Source organism: Notolepis coatsorum (assembly GCF_963971535.1).
Source record: "Notolepis coatsorum genome assembly, chromosome: 16".
Lineage (NCBI taxonomy): Eukaryota > Metazoa > Chordata > Actinopteri > Aulopiformes > Paralepididae > Notolepis > Notolepis coatsorum.
Window position 1 is genome coordinate 92491040 of NC_140180.1, and position 22061 is coordinate 92513100.

The following is a 22061-nucleotide window of genomic DNA, read 5'->3' on the forward strand; positions in this document are numbered from 1 at the left end:
CTGTGCGGTGGATCTTTTTATACGTGGTGGTTTGTTATTCCAAATAAATTTGTATGTGGAGGAGTGTAATTCTTTCCAGTAACCCTTTGGAGGGGGTAACGGTAGCATTGAGCTGAAGAAGTTGATTCTAGGTAGGACGTCCATCTTAATTATTGATATCCGTGCTTGTACTGAGTTTTTAAGTTTTGACCACCTGACAAGGTCGTATTTGATTTTGTTTTGGATTTTTATGTAATTGTGCTTCACCGTTTGGCTTATGGTAGGGAATATAGTTAATAGTTAATGCAACTCTACATACATGTAGACATATGGCTGGTCACTGATGCAGGTCTTTAGGTGTTTATAGGCCTGACAGACAGTATGAGGTGTTTATAGGACTGACAGACAGACAGTCAGAGGTTGAGGTGTTTATAGGACTCAGACCAGGCTGCAGAAACAAATTCGTGGGGGGGCATAAAATGTTCTCGGGGGGCAATGATTTTTCAACATAACAGGTTCCCTTTCATCTGTTTCAGCTGGGACAGCGGCACTGTGGCTTGCTTCACGTATACAAAAACAGACTGAACGGATATATATCTTTGGAAAGTCTCCATTTATTCAAAACGTTTGAATTCATTGTGCAAACTGAACTGAATTGACAAAAATAAGGTGCATAAAAAAGCAAACAAAATTCCTCCACAGGCTACTCACCCATTAGTAGAGCCGAGGGGCAGAGTGGTGTTTTTCCCTTGTCTGTTCCACCACACTCTTTAACCAGAATGAACATTACTATTTGTTCAAGTGCATATTTGCAACATACAGATTCCATGGCTATATCACAGTGCAATTAAATCAACTAGGGGTAGGCAACCCTAGGCACGCGTGCCTGCATAGGCACACAGGGGCATTTTCATAGGCACAGGGGGCAGCAGTAAAATAAAAATAAAAATAAAGAATATTATAATATTTTTTTTATTTTTGCTTTGAAATATTATAGTGAAATATTTTGCACTGTTGTCGCATTTATCTTGTTGAAATCCTCCCACAGGTTCTTTTTACTACCACATATTTAATTGAGACCCTTTATTTGTTTATTATTTCAATTTAGCTGGAAATACATTGCTACATCATTTGCAGAGCCTTATAACAAAAACATTATTACGGTCACCATTGTGACCAGTGGGATTAATCAACACATTTTATTATTTATTTTTCTATTTCATTGAACATTGCCCATGTTAAAAGAATTTTTTTTTACTCAAAATGTGAGTATTACCAAGTTTTGATTGATTGATTGAAAACTTTATTAACAGATTGCAGAATGGGTACAATACAGTACAGCTCAATACACACAATTGTTAAGGGGATGCAGACCAGAGAAAGACTTTCGTCTTGTTTACATCAGGGTCCCCCATTTTCAATTCATCAGGACATATATGACATACATGACATACAGATAGTCAGTACTGCTACATCTATACATTTATGACATACCAGATTTGCAAATACAGTACTGTTTGTGATACAGAAGGAGTCAGGAAAAGGGAGTATATACATTTGACGTAGAAACTGTACATTGGAGGAGGTTGGGTGGGGGGGGTTGGGTACACTGGGATATTGACAACCATACTGGGTAATCTACATTGGAGGTGGTTGGGGGGGGGGGGGCACACTGTATATACAAGCAAAACTGTACATTGAGGGGGGGGGGGGGGGGAGACACTGTACAAACAAACAAAATTGTACATTGGACTATTGACAAAACCATACTAGGTAAATGACTGTACATTGGAGGGGGTTGGGTTAGGATATTTACAGGGGCCAGTGTTGAATTGCAGTCTCCCGTAGGTGTCCCTTGAGAGGGGTTTTGAAAGTGGGTAGTGATCCACATTCCTTTACAGCTTTGGGTAGGGCGTTCCACATTGATGTGGCATAATTGCGAAACGTGTTTAGTCCCTTATTTGAGCCGAATCTGGGTTTAACATGATTTGTGGAGCTCCCTCTGGTGTTGTGATCGTGGTATTCACTGACCTTTGGGAAGTATTTTGACATGTACATGGGTACCTTGGTCGTGTAGTGTATCTTGTAGACCAGGCCCATTGCAAGTTGCTGTACTCTGTCGTCTACTCTAAGCCATCCTAGGTTGTCAAAGTGGGCAGGGGTGAGGTGGGTTCTAGGAGTAAGGTCAAGCAGTAGTCTGACCAGTTTGTTTTGAGATGTTTGTAATTTTGTTTTTAGCGCCTTTGAGGTGCTTTGGTACCATGAGGTGCAAGCATAGTCAACTTGTGTTCTTAAAACAATGACAATAAACATAGTTTTATTAGGTTGAAATAATGTGGTTGTGTACTTATTTTTCTGTTAACTTATTATGGATTGAAAACTGAAAACCTTAATGCACAGTAACTGAACTCAATATTTTTAAGTTCTGGTAACTTATTATTATTTTTTTTTTTACAGTGTAGTCTTGCGATCAATCAAAACTTATTTACACGATATACCTCACATTCACCCTCCATTCACATTCTGGTGTTCTCCTGGTGTTCTCCATTAGGCCTGTAGGTGGAGCTATGACAGCACACGTACAGTACACACACCGATGGTGTGTGATGAGTCCAAAAATGAATGGGCAAATGTGAGTGAAATGGTCGCACTGTATGCAGCTGTTTGTCTGCATTGCATTCCCCCCCCCCCCACTCAGATTTAGGGTTGATACAACCATCATAATAATATTGTTAATAATAACAATAACAATAATGATGTAATAATGGAAAAAATATCATAAAAAATACCTGATTATGAGAAAAATGTTTACGATGCATGGAATATTGTTGAGGCACACTAGTTACAACTATATTTCAAACAGGCACTCCATGTCAAAAAGGTTGCTGACCCCTGAACTAGAAGTTACACTTCACAAATACCATTAATTCACTGAGCAACATAGATGAACTGAAACCTGAAACAAACTGAACTGAATTGACAAAAATAAAGTGCATAAAAAAGCAAACAAAATTCCTCCACAGGTGAGGGTACTGTAACTCACCCATTAGTAGAGCAGAGCGGCAGGCAGCGTTTGTGTACATTGTGACATCTTCTGAAAACACTGTCCCTACACTCATTCCTAGGGCCCTCATTTATCAACAATTCTTAGAAAGTGTTCTATCTTTGTTCTTAAGCACATAATTTAGAATGTGTGTACGCACAAAAAAAACGGGATTTATCACACGTGCGTACACAGGTCGTACGCACACCTGTCTTGATAAATATCACTTTGATCCTACGCTGCAGCTCGTGCACGGTTTTACGTATTTGCATACCAGAACCGCCCCGATTATCCATATATGGTAATGAAACACCCCCATGGGATGTGAAATAATGGACTGACCCGAGGGAAGCGTGTTATGGAGAAATACGAGACAGGCTGACAGACATGTACACGTACGGTGATGTCAGATATGATATCTCTTAAAGACCATATTAACTAATAAAGACTGTGCTGGAATATGACTGCCTTTTTCCGTTTTGTTCGATTAATACCCAGGGATTAAAGTTCTCCTCAATTTTATTCCAAATCGCGACGGATTTTCCGTCAATTTTCTACCTGCTGCATATGATTTCTAGAGGCATACAATCTATTTTGATGTCGGTATTGGGTAGCCTATATAAACAATAATACGAGAGCATATACAAGAACAATGAATCTCACTGCCATGTATGATGTAGCCTATACGCCATGTGTAGCCTGCCTATGTGATCAATACAAACATGAACTTGAATTCCATCATGTCTGTGTGCGGGAGCTCACAAGGCTGTTGTCACAATGTAAATAAGAACGTGCACTAAAAAGTTACAGTATGTAGTTGGTTGATTATTTGTATGACAGTCATAAACCCTTGCAAAAAGTATCCGTTTTATTTAATGAATTGAAAACATGCAGCATGCCTTTCCTCCCGGCAGCAACGACAGTGGAATCCCTTTCTATTCACATAACTGCATTTGTGATGGAGCTTTGTGTTATGGTTTGTAACCGACCCCAATCGCACAACACAAGACAGGTATGAGAGTAAGCCAAAACAGGGCATTTATTCAACACAAACAAAAAGCGGCACTGTGCCTTTAAGAGGCGAGCAGGCTAAGGGGAAGGCTAAGGGACAGGGCCAGGGCAAAGGACAGGGCAGGAACAGGGGCACTGGAGAGGGGAACAGGGACAGAGGTCTGGAGTGGAGCGCGTCTGGAGTAGGAGCACGTCTGGAGTAGGAGCGCGTCTGAGTAGGAGCGTGCCGGCTCGAAGAGCGCGCCGGCTCGGGGTCCGGAATGGCACAACGTCTCCCAGTGAGAACAAAGGAATCCTCCCGTGGAAGAATAGAGAGCGATGACGATGTCTCACCAGGAGCGCGGCGGTAGATGGTAGCATACAGATACAGAACGACCCGACGAGGACTGGAGGGGAAGTCCAGGTATTTAAAGCCCTCTGGGGCGCTAATCATAACTTATCACAGCTGTGAAAGGTAGTCCAAGGGTGTGGGCTGTTGAAGAGCAGAGGAAAGTAAAACAACGCGAGGGTGGGGGCTGGTGAGGTGAGGAGAACAGGGAATTAAAGGTCCAGGGAACAGGCGAAACCTCACAGTACCCCCCCCTCCACGGGAGCCACCGGGCGACCCAAAAATACAGACAGTGGGGCAGGGGACATGACAAAGCAACAAAAAAAAAAAAAATGGGCCATGCTAGCAGGGGAAGCTACACCAAAAGTGGGGCTAGCAGAGGGACAGGGTAGCTGCCAGGGCACTGCTAGCTACAGGGCCTATGCTAGCTGTACTGCTACATTAACATAGAGGCTGCGCTAGCTGCCGGAGCTAGGCTAGCAGACAGGGCTGGACCAGCATGAGAGAACAAGCTAGCTGGAAGGACAGTCCTAGCTGTGGGGAAACAGACCTTGCTAGCTGAAGGGGCAGTCCTAGCAGTGGGGAAACTGACCTTGCTAGCTGAAGGGGCAGTCCTAGCAGTGGGGAAACTGACCTTGCTAGCTGAAGGGGCAGTCCTAGCAGTGGGGAAACTGACCTTGCTAGCTGAAGGGGCAGTCCTAGCAGTGGGGAAACAGGGTAGCTAACCGGGGAGCTAACGAGGCTAACAGGGAAGCTAACAAGGCTAACAGGGAAGCTAACAGGGGAGTCAACAGGGGAACTAACTGGGGAAACCAAAGGGAGCTAGAGGGAGCTAGAGAGAACTAAAAAGGGCAAACTCAACATACACTGTCTGTGCTGGCTGGGGTCGTCGACGGGTCGGGTCGTAATGTTATGGTTTGTAACCGACCCCAATCGCACAACACAAGACAGGTATGAGAGTAAGCCAAAACAGGGCATTTATTCAACACAAACAAAAAGCGGCACTGTGCCTTTAAGAGGCGAGCAGGCTAAGGGGAAGGCTAAGGGACAGGGCCAGGGCAAAGGACAGGGCAGGAACAGGGGCACTGGAGAGGGGAACAGGGACAGAGGCCCGGGGAGGTGGGCTGGAGACAGGGACAGAGAAAACAGGGTTAAGGCCTTGGACAGGGCGAGGGCCAGAGCTGCTTACAGGGATGGCAGGGTTCAGACGGCGGAGGCCTGGCAAGGAGATCCTCCTCGGAAGTGAAGAGACGCATCCTCCCGTAGAGGATTAGGAAGCGATGCGCGCCGGCATGAAGAGCGCGCCGGCTCGGGGTCTGGAGTGGAGCGCGTCTGGAGTAGGAGCGCGTCTGGAGTAGGAGCGCGTCTGGAGTAGGAGCGCGTCTGGAGTAGGAGCGCGCCGGCTTGAAGAGCGCGCCGGCTCGGGGTCTGGAGTGGAGCGCGTCTGGAGTAGGAGCGCGTCTGGAGTTGGAGCGCGCCGGCCTGACGTCTGGAGTAGGAGCGCGTCTGAGTAGGAGCGCGCCGGCTCGAAGAGCGCGCCGGCTCGGGGTCTGGAGTGGAGCGCGTCTGCTTGGGGTCTGGAGTGGAGCACGTCTGGAGTAGGAGCGCGTCTGGAGTAGGAGCGCGTCTGAGTAGGAGCGCGCCGGCTCGAAGAGCGCGCCGGCTCGGGGTCCGGAATGGCACAACGTCTCCCAGTGAGAACAAAGGAATCCTCCCGTGGAAGAATAGAGAGCGATGACGATGTCTCACCAGGAGCGCGGCGGTAGATGGTAGCATACAGATACAGAACGACCCGACGAGGACTGGAGGGGAAGTCCAGGTATTTAAAGCCCTCTGGGGCGCTAATCATAACTTATCACAGCTGTGAAAGGTAGTCCAAGGGTGTGGGCTGTTGAAGAGCAGAGGAGAGTAAAACAACGCGAGGGTGGGGGCTGGTGAGGTGAGGAGAACAGGGAATTAAAGGTCCAGGGAACAGGCGAAACCTCACACTTTGACAGCTACATGGGTGGTACAGTAATAACAGTCTATTACTCGATCCATCTACAATATCACGATGGACCGTGCCATGTATGTATAGCCTGCCTATGTGATCAATAAAAACGCGAACTTGAATCCCATCATCATATTTATATGTTGTGTGTCTGTCCACTATGTTTATTACTTTGTTATTTCCCCCCCCCTATCTATGTAAAGCGACCTTGCATGGGTCTCTTGGGTAGCCTATATAAACAATAATACGAGAGCATATACAAGAACAATGAATCTCACTGCCATGTATGATGTAGCCTATACGCCATGTGTAGCCTGCCTATGTGATCAATACAAACATGAACTTGAATTCCATCATGTCTGTGTGCGGGAGCTCACAAGGCTGTTGTCACAATGTAAATAAGAACGTGCACTAAAAAGTTACAGTATGTAGTTGGTTGATTATTTGTATGACAGTCATAAACCCTTGCAAAAAGTATCCGTTTTATTTAATGAATTGAAAACATGCAGCATGCCTTTCCTCCCGGCAGCAACGACAGTGGAATCCCTTTCTATTCACATAACTGCATTTGTGATGGAGCTTTGTGTTATGGTTTGTAACCGACCCCAATCGCACAACACAAGACAGGTATGAGAGTAAGCCAAAACAGGGCATTTATTCAACACAAACAAAAAGCGGCACTGTGCCTTTAAGAGGCGAGCAGGCTAAGGGGAAGGCTAAGGGACAGGGCCAGGGCAAAGGACAGGGCAGGAACAGGGGCACTGGAGAGGGGAACAGGGACAGAGGTCTGGAGTGGAGCGCGTCTGGAGTAGGAGCACGTCTGGAGTAGGAGCGCGTCTGAGTAGGAGCGTGCCGGCTCGAAGAGCGCGCCGGCTCGGGGTCCGGAATGGCACAACGTCTCCCAGTGAGAACAAAGGAATCCTCCCGTGGAAGAATAGAGAGCGATGACGATGTCTCACCAGGAGCGCGGCGGTAGATGGTAGCATACAGATACAGAACGACCCGACGAGGACTGGAGGGGAAGTCCAGGTATTTAAAGCCCTCTGGGGCGCTAATCATAACTTATCACAGCTGTGAAAGGTAGTCCAAGGGTGTGGGCTGTTGAAGAGCAGAGGAAAGTAAAACAACGCGAGGGTGGGGGCTGGTGAGGTGAGGAGAACAGGGAATTAAAGGTCCAGGGAACAGGCGAAACCTCACAGTACCCCCCCCTCCACGGGAGCCACCGGGCGACCCAAAAATACAGACAGTGGGGCAGGGGACATGACAAAGCAACAAAAAAAAAAAAAATGGGCCATGCTAGCAGGGGAAGCTACACCAAAAGTGGGGCTAGCAGAGGGACAGGGTAGCTGCCAGGGCACTGCTAGCTACAGGGCCTATGCTAGCTGTACTGCTACATTAACATAGAGGCTGCGCTAGCTGCCGGAGCTAGGCTAGCAGACAGGGCTGGACCAGCATGAGAGAACAAGCTAGCTGGAAGGACAGTCCTAGCTGTGGGGAAACAGACCTTGCTAGCTGAAGGGGCAGTCCTAGCAGTGGGGAAACTGACCTTGCTAGCTGAAGGGGCAGTCCTAGCAGTGGGGAAACTGACCTTGCTAGCTGAAGGGGCAGTCCTAGCAGTGGGGAAACTGACCTTGCTAGCTGAAGGGGCAGTCCTAGCAGTGGGGAAACAGGGTAGCTAACCGGGGAGCTAACGAGGCTAACAGGGAAGCTAACAAGGCTAACAGGGAAGCTAACAGGGGAGTCAACAGGGGAACTAACTGGGGAAACCAAAGGGAGCTAGAGGGAGCTAGAGAGAACTAAAAAGGGCAAACTCAACATACACTGTCTGTGCTGGCTGGGGTCGTCGACGGGTCGGGTCGTAATGTTATGGTTTGTAACCGACCCCAATCGCACAACACAAGACAGGTATGAGAGTAAGCCAAAACAGGGCATTTATTCAACACAAACAAAAAGCGGCACTGTGCCTTTAAGAGGCGAGCAGGCTAAGGGGAAGGCTAAGGGACAGGGCCAGGGCAAAGGACAGGGCAGGAACAGGGGCACTGGAGAGGGGAACAGGGACAGAGGCCCGGGGAGGTGGGCTGGAGACAGGGACAGAGAAAACAGGGTTAAGGCCTTGGACAGGGCGAGGGCCAGAGCTGCTTACAGGGATGGCAGGGTTCAGACGGCGGAGGCCTGGCAAGGAGATCCTCCTCGGAAGTGAAGAGACGCATCCTCCCGTAGAGGATTAGGAAGCGATGCGCCGGCTCGGGGTCTGGAGTGGAGCGCGTCTGGAGTAGGAGCGCGTCTGGAGTAGGAGCGCGTCTGGAGTAGGAGCGCGTCTGGAGTAGGAGCGCGCCGGCTTGAAGAGCGCGCCGGCTCGGGGTCTGGAGTGGAGCGCGTCTGGAGTAGGAGCGCGTCTGGAGTTGGAGCGCGCCGGCCTGACGTCTGGAGTAGGAGCGCGTCTGAGTAGGAGCGCGCCGGCTCGAAGAGCGCGCCGGCTCGGGGTCTGGAGTGGAGCGCGTCTGCTTGGGGTCTGGAGTGGAGCACGTCTGGAGTAGGAGCGCGTCTGGAGTAGGAGCGCGTCTGAGTAGGAGCGCGCCGGCTCGAAGAGCGCGCCGGCTCGGGGTCCGGAATGGCACAACGTCTCCCAGTGAGAACAAAGGAATCCTCCCGTGGAAGAATAGAGAGCGATGACGATGTCTCACCAGGAGCGCGGCGGTAGATGGTAGCATACAGATACAGAACGACCCGACGAGGACTGGAGGGGAAGTCCAGGTATTTAAAGCCCTCTGGGGCGCTAATCATAACTTATCACAGCTGTGAAAGGTAGTCCAAGGGTGTGGGCTGTTGAAGAGCAGAGGAGAGTAAAACAACGCGAGGGTGGGGGCTGGTGAGGTGAGGAGAACAGGGAATTAAAGGTCCAGGGAACAGGCGAAACCTCACACTTTGACAGCTACATGGGTGGTACAGTAATAACAGTCTATTACTCGATCCATCTACAATATCACGATGGACCGTGCCATGTATGTATAGCCTGCCTATGTGATCAATAAAAACGCGAACTTGAATCCCATCATCATATTTATATGTTGTGTGTCTGTCCACTATGTTTATTACTTTGTTATTTCCCCCCCCCTATCTATGTAAAGCGACCTTGCATGGGTCTCTTGAAAGGCGCTATATAAAATGCAGCTATTATTATTATTGTTGTTATTATTATTATTATCACGTCTGTGATAATACACAAAAAAACTAAAACTGTCTTTTACTTTCAGTCTCAGTGAAGTTTCAGCGGAGCGAGGTAATCTATTCTACCCAACAAATTGAAGTAGAAAGCATTTCGTTGTGGCCAATCTTATTAGGAAACATGACACAAAATAATAGTATGTCGCTTTTTATTTGAAACAATATTTAATCGCGTTTGGAGGTGGGTGTTCTGCGTCTGCCCCCCCGTGCCAAACAAGCAAGCCAACCTCTTGTTCGCGCATGAGCCCGTTATAATTACACTACTGTCGCTATTTTACAATGAACTATAATGAATTACGGGTCATACAGAAGTTGAACACGCCAGTGTTGGAAGTAATGCACGGAAGCTTATTTCCGCGTTGCAGACTGCAATAATTCTACCACCGGGCGCCAGCTACGCATGCTCCGAGCTGTGCGTATATATACGCACAAAGTCAAGCACAAGTTCAATTTGATAAGTCCCACACTTTGCTTAGAAATTATCGTACACACGGGTTACGCACATATCTGTGCGTACGCAACGTTGATAAATGAGGGCCCTGGAACTTTTTAGTGCTCCTATAGTCCTACTTTTTATAAGAGTGTATTGGGCTACTTGTGTCTTCTGTGGTTGGTAGGGTTTATTCAGGCTAGGTCTATATCAAGGTAGAAGAACTATTTCCATGCTGAAGGTCATTTAGACCACAGCTGTATTATTATGGTGGTTCTCTGTTTACATGCTGTTAAATAAACAGGTAAATCCCACCCCAGGGGAATCATATATAGTCACATTTTCCCTACTGCATTAACGTCTCTTTTCTATGTCCATTGTTTGGTCCACTGCTTCAATAAAAGCACATTAGGCTGGTGTTTTTCCCTTGTAGCTCATGGTCTGTTCCACCACACTCTTTAACCAGAATGAACATTACTATTTGTTCAAGTGCATATTTGCAACATATACAGATTCCATGGCTATATCACATAGTGCAATTAAATCAACTAGAAGTTACACTTCACAAATACCATTAATTCACTGAGCAACATAGATGAACTGAAACTGAAAACTGAAACAAACTGAACTGAATTGACAAAAATAAAGTGCATAAAAAAGCAAACAAAATTCTCATCCCACTCATTCCTGAACTTTTTAGTTAAGTCCTTCTCAAATGCCAACTGAATTAAATTAAGTCGATGAAGCATGCTAAGGCGATGCTCTGTGAAGACGTTCTTGAGCTTAGAAAACAAATTCTCACAGAGTGCCGTGCTGGCTCCAAAGGCCAACGCGTGCTTAAATGCTGTGATCACAGTCGGCATTGCTTCCAGTGGCTTCTGGAACTGTTGGAGCACCTGTAGGGTTTGGCGATATGGTTAGATATCTAGATATCAATATATATCACAATATGGTTCATGTATGCAACATCATGTTGAATAATCAAATTAATGTTTATCTCATTGAACTGAATCATGTTAGGTGTGATGTCAAATAATACAGAAATATTCAAATAATATTGCTACCATACCTCATTTTATCAGAGTTTAAAGGAAAACGCCAACATTTTGGGAAATTAGCTTATTTGCCATCTTCCCTGGAGTTAGACAAGAAGATACATACCTTTGTTGTCTCTGTGCGTGCAGTAGGCTTAGGGAACAGCCGCTCCGTTAGCGTAGCTTACTGTATACAGCTTCATCACTGGAAGTGGGGCAGTCCCTTACCCTGATGTTCCCTACAGTCCCCTACAGTCACGAAATACACTCCAAATACAACTTCAAAATGTTCCTGTAAACATGTTGTGACCTGTGTATTTACCTGGAGAAATAAAAAATAATTGAATTCGACAATTACGTATTCTAAGCAAATATACTCCGAACTATTTTTTGCCGAACCACTCCTGTCTGGGCTCAGTCAGTGACACTAAAGCAGATAACGAAGTATCTACTATACTTCCGGTCGGGGGTTTCAAAATAAAAGAGCAACGTCTAAAGCACCGGAAATACGTTTATTTTGTACATTATCTAACGTTAACACAAACCTAAACTAACGTTACAACTAACCTAAAGTTACTTTAGGTTCGTGTTAATATTAGATAATGTACAAAATAAACGTATTTCCTGTGGTTTAGACGTCGCTCTTTTATTTTGAACCCCCCCGACCGGAAGTATAGTAGATAATTCGTTATCTGCTTTAGTGTCACTGACTGAGCCCAGACAGGAGTGGTTCGGCAAAAAATAGTTCAGAGTATATTTGCTTAGAAAACGTAATTGTCGAATTCAATAATTTTTTATTTCTCCACGTGGTAAATACACAGGTCACAACATGTTTACAGGAACGTTTTGGAGTTGTATTTGGAGTGTATTTCATGACTGTAGGGGACTGTAGGGAACTTCAGGGTAAGGGACTGCCCCACTTCCAGTGATGAAGCTAAGCTACGCTAACGGAGCGGCTGTTCCCTAAGCCTACTGCACGCACAGAGAAGAAAAAAGTATGTATCTTCTTGTCTAACTCCAGGGAAGATGGCAAATAAGCTAATTTCCCAAAATGTTGGCGTTTGCCTTTAAGTACAATTTGCTTGTCATCATCAATTTATACAGCAGAAATGTGTGTCAAGATATTAAAATATACAATATGATTCCACTGAAAGACGATAAATGATAATATTGAATTATCGCCCCGCCCTAATCACCTGTTTGATTGTCCACTTCTCCCCGTCTGGGGGAGATGACTCCTTCATTTGCGTGCTGAGGAACTGGCGGGCCACCACCACTTATTCAGAATCCACAACAGGGGTCTCGGTGAGGTCGAGTAACGGCTTCACCTTGCTGACATCCAAGAACGTAGATCGTGTGGGATCCATAGAGTTGAGTGCACCCATCAGCTTACAATTACGCTCCCCGAAGCGGTTCTTCATTTCCCCACGAACTGAGTCGATGCAACTAAAATACATCCGGTGTAGCTCTGTTTCGTCATTGCGATCTTCTTGTGTGATGACTTCCTCAACAACATAGATGGCAAGGGCATAGGATTCTGTGTGCGTCTTCTCTCTTCCGGCCTGGTGGCACTGGCACAATGCGCCAGGAGTGCCAGGAACTCAACAGTCACAGGTGCATGCAGTGTTGATGAGTTGCACACCTAGAATAGGATAGAAAGCCTTTATTGTTATTGTACAGAATACAACAAAATTAAGAGCACTATACTCCTGATCAGTGCATTAAAAGACACAGGGAAGTTAAACAAAACTACCTCAGCAAAACCAACAACCAAAGCCAACAACCCAGGTTCTAAAATAATAAGTAAAATAAATAAATGCAATGTCATTTTGCCCTGGAATAGGTGTACTTATTGCACTACAATAACAATAAATGTAATCTTCCTTCACCTGTAACCAAATCCATGTCTTCAGACTGCAACATCTTGTTTGGGGGGTTAAGATAAGAAAGGATCTTGTGCACCATCTCAGCAATGCATTTGAAGCTGGGCTCAGACATGCTCCGTAGCAATCCTGTCGCTTCGACCCGCACATCTGCTCCAAAGGCCCGGTTGCTGTTGACCTCTCGGAGCAGTGTGGATAGGTCATCAGATGATTTCAGGATAACTGAGACTGTGTAGAGTAGAGTACAGTAGAGTCATCTTTAAATATCCCCACTGGGGCAATTAATTTGCAGCACACATAAAAAATAAAACATACAGAACATACAAATTTAGTCCTAAAACATACAGCTAAAGGAACCCAAACAACGATTTAGTAATACACCTACAGTGTCTCTCCTTGGTAGAGGATGGCAACGGTTGGCTTCCTGCGGAACTCGTAGAGCATGTTACACACAGCGAAAAAGTCCACCACAGCCTTTTCAACTGCCAGAGCATGAGTGACGACCAAATGCAGCTGATGGTTAAAACAGTGGACATATGGTATTTCTCTGTCCAGTTTTTGCTCCAGCAGTTTCTGTACCATCAGCGAGGCACCATCATATACCTGACTGAGGATTTTCCCTGGACTCAGTCCAGCTTTTGTCAGCTCTTCCAGGATGGTGTGGGTCAGTGTCGCTGCGTCCCCCTGGTCAGTGTAGCTGCGTCCCCCTGGTCAGTGTAGCTGCGTCCGTGTAGCTGCGTCCCCCTGGTCAGTGTAGCTGCGTCCCCCTGGTCAGTGTAGCTGTGTCCCCCTGGTCAGTGTAGCTGGTCCCCCTGGTCAGTGTAGCTGGTCCCCCTGGTCAGTGTAGCTGGTCCCCCTGGTCAGTGTAGCTGGTCCCCCTGGTCAGTGTAGCTGGTCCCCCTGGTCAGTGTAGCTGGTCCCCCTGGTCAGTGTAGCTGGTCCCCCTGGTCAGTGTAGCTGGTCCCCCTGGTCAGAGTAGCTGCGTCCCCCTGGTCAGTGTAGCTGTGTCCCCCTGGTCAGTGTAGCTGGTCCCCCTGGTCAGTGTAGCTGGTCCCCCTGGTCAGTGTAGCTGGTCCCCCTGGTCAGTGTAGCTGCGTCCCCCTGGTCAGTGTAGCTGGTCCCCCTGGTCAGTGTAGCTGCGTCCCCCTGGTCAGTGTAGCTGGTCCCCCTGGTCAGTGTAGCTGGTCCCCCTGGTCAGTGTAGCTGGTCCCCCTGGTCAGTGTAGCTGGTCCCCCTGGTCAGTGTAGCTGCGTCCCCCTGGTCAGTGTAGCTGGTCCCCCTGGTCAGTGTAGCTGCGTCCCCCTGGTCAGTGTAGCTGGTCCCCCTGGTCAGTGTAGCTGCGTCCCCCTGGTCAGTGTAGCTGCGTCCGTGTAGCTGCGTCCCCCTGGTCAGTGTAGCTGCGTCCCCCTGGTCAGTGTAGCTGCGTCCGTGTAGCTGCGTCCCCCTGGTCAGTGTAGCTGGTCCCCCTGGTCAGTGTCGCTGCGTCCGTGTAGCTGCGTCCCCCTGGTCAGTGTAGCTGGTCCCCCTGGTCAGTGTCGCTGCGTCCCCCTGGTCAGTGTAGCTGGTCCCCCTGGTCAGTGTAGCTGGTCCCCCTGGTCAGTGTAGCTGGTCCCCCTGGTCAGTGTCGCTGCGTCCCCCTGGTCAGTGTAGCTGGTCCCCCTGGTCAGTGTAGCTGCGTCCCCCTGGTCAGTGTAGCTGCGTCCCCCTGGTCAGTGTAGCTGGTCCCCCTGGTCAGTGTAGCTGCGTCCGTGTAGCTGCGTCCCCCTGGTCAGTGTAGCTGCGTCCGTGTAGCTGCGTCCCCCTGGTCAGTGTAGCTGGTCCCCCTGGTCAGTGTCGCTGCGTCCCCCTGGTCAGTGTAGCTGGTCCCCCTGGTCAGTGTAGCTGCGTCCCCCTGGTCAGTGTAGCTGCGTCCCCCTGGTCAGTGTAGCTGGTCCCCCTGGTCAGTGTAGCTGGTCCCCCTGGTCAGTGTAGCTGGTCCCCCTGGTCAGTGTAGCTGGTCCCCCTGGTCAGTGTAGCTGGTCCCCCTGGTCAGTGTAGCTGCGTCCCCCTGGTCAGTGTAGCTGGTCCCCCTGGTCAGTGTAGCTGCGTCCCCCTGGTCAGTGTAGCTGGTCCCCCTGGTCAGTGTAGCTGGTCCCCCTGGTCAGTGTAGCTGGTCCCCCTGGTCAGTGTAGCTGCGTCCCCCTGGTCAGTGTAGCTGGTCCCCCTGGTCAGTGTAGCTGGTCCCCCTGGTCAGTGTAGCTGGTCCCCCTGGTCAGTGTAGCTGGTCCCCCTGGTCAGTGTAGCTGCGTCCCCCTGGTCAGTGTAGCTGGTCCCCCTGGTCAGTGTAGCTGGTCCCCCTGGTCAGTGTAGCTGCGTCCCCCTGGTCAGCGGTGGCTCTTGTTGGGAGGCGCTCGCTCGGCTCGCACGGCTCGTTCACAAAGCGCAGAACTATGGAGATATTCTCTCTCCCAGTTGGGTCTCTGGTTCCGTCTGCTTTTATCGTGTAAAACGACCCGCCAATCTCTCTCACTATGTGCTCCCTTACTAAAGTACTCATGATCTCGAGTAAGCTATTTTGGATATCATGGCTAGTATATCTAGCATCGTGTGGGATAGTCTGTGCTATCATTGCCAGTTGCGCATCTTTCCTCATTGTGTACTCAAATAAGGACAAAAATAGCCCACATCCATCTTCATCCATTTGACTGAAAGCATCCTGGTCACCTCTAAAGGGCAGCTGGTTCACACAGCAAGGAACTCAACAATATCAATGATTGATGACAGGTCATATCGATTGCGTTGCAACTGCTCTGTGTTGACCCATGTTGTTATTTCCTTACCCATCTGAATGCATCTCTCCTTGTCCCTCCACATAGATTCACACGGCAGGTGTTCCTTTGAAGCTGAATGTTTATTGAGTCCTTTACCCATTTCCACCGCATGCTTCCAGTTACAGTCATGGAATCCAGTAACCGTGAAGGTTGTATCTGTGGCAGGTCCGAGTCCCCGAAACATCCTGATTGATTGATTGAAAACTTTTATTAACAGATTGCATAATGGGTACAATACAGTACGGCTCAATACACACAATTGTTAAGGGGATGCAGACCAGAGAAATACTTTCGTCTTGTTTACATCAGGGTCCCCCCTTTTCAATTCATCAAGACATTTATGACATAGTAGTAGTAGTAGTAGTAGTAGTAGTAGTAGTAGTAGTAGTAGTAGTAGTAGTAGTAGTAGTAGTATTAGTAGTAGTAGTAGTAGTAGTAGTAGTAGTAGTAGTAGTAGTAGTAGTAGTAGTAGTATTAGTAGTATTAGTAGTAGTAGTAGTAGTAGTAGTAGTAGTAGTAGTAGTATTAGTAGTATTAGTATTAGTAGTAGTAGTAGTAGTAGTAGTAGTAGTAGTAGTAGTAGTAGTAGTAGTAGTAGTAGTAGTAGTAGTAGTAGTAGTAGTATTAGTAGTATTAGTATTAGTATTAGTAGTAGTAGTAGTAGTAGTAGTAGTAGTAGTAGTAGTATTAGTAGTAGTAGTAGTAGTAGTAGTAGTAGTAGTAGTAGTAGTAGTAGTAGTAGTAGTAGTAGTAGTAGTTTATTCAGTCATCATCTCACACAATACAATATACACCATCATTTAACAATATTCTATTTTACAGTGACTGAAAAGGTACAGACTGAAGCATAATGCTTACATATGCCTGTCCTATATTCCTAACAAAAATTAAGACTCCAAAACAGTATTCTAAAAGGAAATGGCAAAAAAAAACAGTATTGTTCACCCTTGTAGTTTTCAAAAATAGCTTTACAAACCATTTTCTTAAAAACCAAAAGCGAATTACTCATTCTTAACTGTATATCATACACAACATGACATCATGACATTTATGACATCACATACAATAATACACTGTACCTGCATGTGTAGCCACCTGAATATGTTTGGCTATTATTCAGGGTGGCTAACGTTAATCTTTTGCATTCCCTGTGCTCACGTGGATGTTGTAACCAGTTGACCGCTCTTGATCATACCCACTCGGACATGGACAATTAACGTGCGGTTCTCTTTGATCACCCCTCCCTGACATTGATAATTAACTTGCTGCTCTTTGATTCTCCTTCTTCAAAACATTGGCGTTTCATAGCCAGACAGGACTACAGGTGCCGGCAGGGGGCGGTGGTGGTCGCTGGGCAGGAAGGACATCAGGAGAAGAAGAACGAGTTCAATGCCAAGTGCAGCCGAGAGGAACCTCCTCTTCGGCGTTCTACACAGAGGCGGAAGGACGTCGATAACAGGAGCACCAGCGAGCGAGCGTGCGAGGAACAGACTCAGCTACAAAACGGGTTATTCCAGAAATACATGCGGTAGTTGAGCGTTTGATTAATGCGCCGGATAAGCTCAGTTACACAACGGGTTATCCTAGAAATATCTGCGGTAGCTTAGCATTTGGTTCAGGTGCCAGAGACACTGTGAAGGAATCAACAGGCGAGCATCGTCGAAGAGCAGGTGGTAGACCTTAGCCACCTTGCGTTAGCTGTTTATAGGCGTCATAGTAGGAGGGTTCAACACAACCTACAGCTTAGCTGTGTTTAGGCGAGCACCACAGTTTAGCACACGCGCTGGCCCACCTCAGCAGCCCAGCAGAGGACGCCACTACACTGCACGCTTCTCCAGCCTCTCCACACCGTTGCCCAGCATCACCTACCCCAGCGTCTACTCCACCCCGCTGGCTGTTATCGCAGGATCTCCGTCTGCCATCTTAGCATCCGGACTAGTGGTGCTAAGATTGGGCCCCTCATCTTGGATAAGTATGAGAGGTGCTCTGAGTGTTGAAACGTGTTCGGTAGACAGTCTACTGTGGGGAGCAGGCTCTGTAAGATTGAAGATAAACAGTGCTTTGAACGGGCACTGGAGAGCAGTGTATAGGGGCGCCCCAAACATTTCAAGCCAGCTTTAGATAGGACTTTATTTGCTAAATGTGGGCCCACTGTTAATTTCTTTTGAGTGTAATAATATGTGTGTTCCTTTATAAAATTCCCATTCAGTAACTCCTTTATCCCTTTCCTCTTCCTCCCCTCTCTCCCCACCTATGGAGTAGTGGAACAGTATATATAAACCCTTAAAGGGACGGTCTTGTTACTGTGTCTAGCCCAGTGTGGGAAGCACTTTAGTCTGTGTTACAGAGCGAGAGCACTTGGTACCTTGTGATAACAATATAATTGTTGTAGTTGTGTAAGCGGGAAGAGCTTTGCTCATGGTGCCTTTTGATAACAATATAATTGTTGTAGTTGTGTTAAGAACCAGATCAATGCTTCACTAAACAAACACTGAATGGGAGCACTGTGTGTGTCTGTTACTGAGTCTGTTGTCTTAACCCTTTTCTGCCTGGGTAATGCTCATTATTATTTAACCCTTTCCCCACCCCTGCCTATAGTTCATTGTTAAAGGTCTCTACAGGTCATTAAGGAAGGGTACTGCTTTGGGGAGCGAAAACATTATCCATCTTACTGCCATCAGGTGTGGGAGGGCTAAGGAAGTATTGGGGGAAGTGGGGGTGTGTGGGGAGCTACTGCTGATCGCCCTGGATGGCAAAAAAGACCAGAGTACCATCCCTAGGTCAGTGAATCCTAGGCCCCATCCGCTCCTGCTGCTCGACCTCCATTTCGACATTCCTGGCCTAAAGACAGGGGTCCAGTTAGACTCAGCTCTGCTGCATCCCGCTACCAGGTGGCCGTGTACAACCACTACCATAAAGCAGGGATAATCCACCCTGCTACACATGGGAAGCAAAATGCAGCATCTGCCTGAATTGAGTATTCCAGCCAGGCAAATCGTCCATACCAGGAGCTGCGGAACGATATTTTTTCCCCAGAGAAAAAGCGTGTAGGAAATGTCTTGCTTACTCTGTTGTTGGGCTTCTCAGTACCAAGATCACTTGGTGCTGTAACATTAGTAGCCTGCAATGGCCCGTAGCTGCTCCTAGCATGAATGCTAGCACTAGTAGTGTTGACATCATCAGTGCTCACGCTACTAGGGGGAGTGGCACTGCTTGCAGAAATTGCTGCTTGCGCCTCAGTCGTGTTGTTATTCAGATCAGTGACAGTTTTCTCACGATTCTCCTGCTGGGTCACTGTCGTACTTAAAAAAAAACGTCTGATGTCCATTATCCCATTATATTTAGCTACGCTAACGTTTAAAAGATGGCGACGCCGGTATGAGTACAGTACAACCTACTCTGCCTGTGATTGGCTAGTACCTTACGTCCTTACATTCGTTGCTAGGTTACTACTAGTAGGTAGCAGCGCCTTCTGAGTGATAGGTAGTAGGACTCTAGGAATATCAGTGTAAGCCAATCAGAGGCAGATACTAGGGCGGGTCATTTCGTCATCATCCTAGTAACAGCGTTTTTATCTCACGGAGGAGATAAAACTGGGAACGAGGTTAGGAACAGCGCCAGGGCGGGCACAGCTGACTCAGTGGGCGGGCCGGGCCCCCAAATGCCCACCCATGCCACCGGGTCTGATAGGACTGACAGACAGTATGAGGTGTTTATAGGACTGACAGACAGACAGGCAGAGGTTGAGATGTTTATAGGACTGACAGACAATAAGAGGTGTTTATAGGCCTGACAGACAGTATAAGGTTGAGGTGTTTATAGGACTGACAGACAGTATGAGGTGTTTATAGGCCTGACAGATAGAATGAGGTGTTTACAGGACTGACAGACAGTCTGAAGCCTCTATCATACTGCCCATTAAAAGGTAGATTTAAAAAAAGATATATATAAATCAGTTTATTCACCTTTTTAAATGTACAAACTTCATAAAAAAAGAAAATAATAAAATGAAACATAAACACCCACAACACTCCCGCCCGCCCCCCCCCCCCAATCCCCCCACACCAATAGCCTAGCTCTTTGACGCACACATGTGATGAGTGTGATTCTGCACCAGTCTATTTTCCAGTTCAACCAGTTGAATCAGTTACAACCACTGAGCCATAAAGATCATACCCCCTCTGTCTCCCCTCCCCTTTGAACGAACTACCAATTGATCTCAGGGCGTACGCTCTGCACCTGTGCTCACTCATAGTGTCAGTGGAGCGCTAACGTGAAGCTAAAGTGGCAAAAAGGAATTATAAAAACACAAGTATGAATAAGAGTAGGACATTCAAAAATTAGCTGCATTGTGAAAACACCCGACGTAGTGATGTGGCCTACCGACCTTCCTCCAGGAAGAGAAATAACTGAAAAGAAGTCAAACAGAACTGAACTGAGCTGTTACTAAAGCGTTGTGTAGCACAGAGCCTTTACTAAAGTGTTGTGTAGCACAGAGCCTTTATTAAAGTGTTGTGTAGCACAGAGCCTTTACTAAAGTGTTGTGTAGCACAGAGCCTTTACTAAAGTGTTGTGTAGCACAGAGCCTTTACTAAAGTGTTGTGTAGCACAGAGCCTTTACTAAAGTGTTGTGTAGCACAGAGCCTTTACTAAAGTGTTGTGTAGCACAGAGCCTTTACTAAAGTGTTGTGTAGCACAGAGCCTTTACTAAAGTGTTGTGTAGCACAGAGCCTTTACTAAAGTGTTGTGTAGCACAGAGCCTTTACTAAAGTGTTGTGTAGCACAGAGCCTTTACTAAAGTGTTGTGTAGCACAGAGCCTTTACTAAAGTGTTGTGTAGCACAGAGCCTTTAGTAAAGTGTTGTGTAGCACAGAGCCTTTACTAAAGTGTTGTGTAGCACAGAGCCTTTACTAAAGTGTTGTGTAGCACAGAGCCTTTACTAAAGTGTTGTGTAGCACATAGCCTTTACTAAAGTGTTGTGTAGCACAGAGCCTTTACTAAAGTGTTGTGTAGCACAGAGTCTTTACTAAAGTGTTGTGTCAGTGTAACAAATCACACTGAATGGAGTAAGTCCAATCTTTATCTCCTGCTAACCGTTTACCAACTAATATACATTTATACACTAAATCTGAAGTACTCTCTCTCTCTCTCTCTCTCTCTCTCTCTCTCTCTTTCTCTCTCTCTCTCTCTCTCTCTCTCTCTCTCTCTCTCTCTCTCTCTCTCTCTCTCTCTCTCTCTCTATGTGTGTGCGTGTGTGTGTGTGTGTGTGTGTGCGTGTGTGTGTGCGTGTGTGTGTGTGTGTGTGTGTGTGCGTGTGTGTGTGTGTGTTTGTGTGTGTGTGTGTGTGTGTGTGTGTGTGTGTGTGTGTGTGTGTGCAATTTGCATACCGCCCCAACAGGTCCACGGAGGACGCCATATCCCATGTGCTGCACACAGCAGCATCACACCTGGACAAGAGGCAGGGGAACTATGTGAGAATGCTATTCATCGACTACAGCTCGGCATTCAATACCATAGTCCCCTCCATACTCATAGCCAAGCTCAGGGACCTGGGCTTGGGCTATGACCTCTGCCAGTGGGTCTTGGACTTCCTGACTGGCAGACCCCAGGTGGTGAGAGCAGGCAACTGCACCTCCTCATCCATCACCCTCAACATAGGGGCCCCCCAGGGCTGTGTTCTGAGTCCCCTCCTCTACTCCCTGTACACACACGACTGTGTGGCTCAGCGGAGTAGCAATACAATCGTCAAATTTGCTGACGACACAGTGGTGGTGGGCCTGATCTCTGCCAACGACGAGAGGGCCTACCTGGAAGAGGTCAAGGTCCTGGCGGGATGGTGCCAGGAAAACAGCCTCTCCCTGAACGTCAGCAAAACAAAGGAGATGATTGTGGACTTCAGGAGGTCGGGGGTCAAGGACTACAGCCCCTTCAGCATCGACGGGGCACCGGTTGAGAGAGTCAACAGCTTTAAGTACCTCGGAGCCTACATATCCGAGGACTTGACATGGACCACACACATTAACAGTGTTGTGAAGAAGGCACGACAACGCCTCTACTTCCTCAGGCGCCTAAGGAAGTTCCAAGTCAGCCAGAAGATCCTTAAGAACTTCTACTCATGTACAATAGAGAGCATCTTGACCGGCAACATCACCTCCTGGTTTGGGAATAGTACTGCACAAGACCAAAGCAGACTACAAAGAGTGACACGTTCAGCCGAACGCACAATTGGAGGGGGGCTCCCCACCCTCCAGAACATTTACTACAAGCGTTGCAAGGGCAAGGCTAAGAGAATCATTAAAGACTCCAGTCACCCGAACAACTGCCTCTT